This window comes from Sturnira hondurensis, unplaced genomic scaffold (genome assembly GCF_014824575.4).
Source record: "Sturnira hondurensis isolate 20B ecotype Veracruz unplaced genomic scaffold, ASM1482457v3 Scaffold0013931, whole genome shotgun sequence".
NCBI lineage: Eukaryota > Metazoa > Chordata > Mammalia > Chiroptera > Phyllostomidae > Sturnira > Sturnira hondurensis.
The window spans coordinates 2,309,108-2,312,058 of record NW_028086562.1 but is presented as its reverse complement, the minus strand read 5'-3'; the positions used below and the strand labels follow the sequence as shown (position 1 = coordinate 2,312,058).

Here is a 2,951-nt window from a genome sequence, read left to right as displayed (position 1 = left end):
TAAATATTTGCACAGCTGGTCTTAGATTCTTTTTGGAACAAGGTCAGGTTTAAATGAGTAATATATTCATGAAGCTCACATCACAGTTTATCTGTATTTTCTTTCTACCTTTTCACTTCACATTAGGGTATAAGCATTTCCCATATTATTGTGGATGCATGAGTTTAATTTTTAATCTCCATTATGTTTCTTCAAGCTCTATAATTCACCAGAGCCTGTTTCTATGCTCGGCCGATTATTTCCAGGGTCTCTGGGTTGTAAATGTTTCAGCGAACATCCACACCAAATTATTCATCAGCAAAGCCCGCATCGTTTCTATTTGCCAGTCACCGAACGCAGTCCCAGCTGGCGGCCGCTTCGAAAGCCGGTACTCCAGGGGCAGGTGCTGGTGTGCAGAATGGACGGGGGACTCACCTCTCGGAGCCGATAACCCCTCTCGGCGCCGGCAGAGGTGTTTATAAGGAGGGAGGGGGCGCAGAACAGACAGATCGGGGGAGGGTTTGCCAAGTTCTCGACGTGCAGACAGGCACAGTCCTTCCTGCCAAGGCAGGTGACGGTCCCGTGTGCGCCATCCCGGTTTCACATCAACCTGGACCGATGGTCGAAGGTCAGCAAGTCACCTGCGGGCCGCACTGTGGGTGTGGGAACCGTGCGGTGAGCCTGCGTGTTCCTGCGAAGCTTCCCAGAGGCCGGCAGGCCTGCGGGGGATGGAGGGAGACCTGCATCCGGGCCCCAGGCGGCAAGGAGGCCCGGAAGGAAGGACCCCGGCTCACTCTGCACCTCCTTTGTATTCTGTCTGAAGCTACCTGGCCGGGCAGGCACTGGGGATGCTTGTCAGCAGGCCGTGACTGGCGCCCCACTGTCCCCAGACGGAGGAGCAAGACCTGGCCCGGCAGCCTCCGTCGCCCTGGTGGCCAGTGGGTTGACCTGCCCTGTGCGGGGCAGACGGCCCTCCTGTCCGAGATCCACAGCTGTACACGAGACACAACAGACTGTGAAACGCAGTAAATCTGGAGTTGCCTCTCAATTTCAGCAATAATAATTAGCAAATTAAAATAGAAATGTCACCACAAAGCCATAAAAATTCTTAAGTGCAGGATGGGAAACTCTCTGAGGAACAGAAATGGCTCTTGCCCGTGCGACACCCAGGGCAGACGGGCCGTGGAATGTGACTCGAGACAGCCATCGTGCCCGGAGAGCCCGGCTCGGAGCAGATTAATCCCGGGGTCGCCGTCTTTCCGTGTCAGCGCGCTAACATAACTGTGTCATCGAGCCTGCTTTATGGACCCTGTAATACGTGGACAGGGGACTGAGGCCATCGCTCTAACAAGGCAGGGGAGGCGGAGAGCTCGCCAGCCGCAACTCGACTTCTCCGTGGCCGGCGCCCTGGCCGCCAAGCAGCCATTCGGCCAAATGAGGGGAGGACTGGGAAATGACAAGCAAATCATGGACCATCTGGCTGGCACTTGGGAGAGCTGTCAACAGCGATGGCCCGGCATCCACAGCAGAGTGTCCCGTGGCAGAACCTGCAGCAGGCCCTGGCCCTGGGCCCCCGAGGGCCCGCCACTTCCCCTGGTGAGGAAACGCAACCGCGGGAACCCCAACTTCCCCGCAATCGGCAGAAGAGGCAGTCACCGCCCACATTATGCAAAACAGTTCTTCGTATCAGTAAGTAATGACATCCAGCACTTTCATTCCCGACTGCATAATGAGGGCCAGATTTATCCTCCTGCCTCAGGGTTGCCCAGAGACACAGGGCACAGGTATCTCGCCAGAGGTTTATGGGGAGGAACTGGCTCACGGGACGGCGGAGGCGGGCACGGCCTGAGGCGCACGGGGGCCGCTGGCCAGCCGGAGACCCAGGACAAGCAGTGGGCTAGCTCCAGTCCGGAGGCAGGCGGGCTCAATGTGTCAGAGCCAACGTTTCAGATAAAAAATTGTTTTCAATCTTTTATTTAGAACCTCCATAATTGTCCCCAGTGGGGTGCGCCGTTCCTGGACGCACTGCGACACTGGCCGATGCGTGCCGCGGAGGGAGCTGGCGCCTCTTCCATCGTTTCTCGGCCTTCGGGCCAAGATCGAGTGCAGTATCACTTCTTCTCAGCTCCATACCTTATGTTTTCTATCCAAGGACAATATATTAAATGGGTTTTTGGAGCAAGGAGATGGAACAGATAGAATTTGTAAAAGGACCCCCAAAAAGGTTCAAGACTGTAGACACTGGCAGAGAAACGATCCCTGAGCGATGGGAAGAGAAAGAGGCAAGCTCTACGATTGCCATGGTGACTGCCTCGTGTTTGCAGGCGGTGATGCAGATGGGCTGGGGGACGGCTGAGTCGTGGACGCTTAGCGAACTGGGCATCTCGGAGACCGAGGCAGCACGAGTCTGCAGGACAGAGAGCGGGAGAGAGGAACCCTGGAGACCCGCACATGGTCCCCATGAGTATTGGGCTGACATGGTCAGCATGTGTATGGGAAGAAACTACTCAAGCCCACAGAAAGACCCACCCAGGGATTAGAAAGGGCGGAAGCCAGGGCTCACGCGGGGCGGGGATGGCCTGTTCACACCAGCAGGACTGGACGCCTTTCTGATGCACAGGGCCTGCGCAGAACCCATAATAGGGCACTTGGCTCCGTCATGGGGAATGAGCACAAGTCAATGACCTCGGCTTCCACTTGAAGAAATCAGACAAAGGAGAGGCACTTCAACCCAAGGAAAAGAAAGTAAATAATAAGAATCAAAGCAGGAATCAATGATACGGGGAAAGAATCGTGGAGACCATCAGGAAAGCTCTAATCTGGTCTTTGAGGAAAACCAATAAAATGGGTCAGCCTCTCAGCCAAACCGAGAAGTCACCCATGTCAGGAGCGAGAGGGGTGGCGCGCCTGCAGACCGCGGACGAGGCCGGGAGCGCCTCAAGGTCGCGGCACATGCCGTCGGTGTGCGAAAG

General features: G+C 55.9%; 1 pseudogene; it reads left to right on the top strand.

Moving 5' to 3' along the window:
- The first annotated feature begins 2,052 nt into the window (after nucleotides 1–2,052).
- LOC118998242 (uncharacterized) lies at nucleotides 2,053–2,176 on the top strand (annotated as a pseudogene).
- The last annotated feature ends 775 nt before the right edge of the window (nucleotides 2,177–2,951 follow it).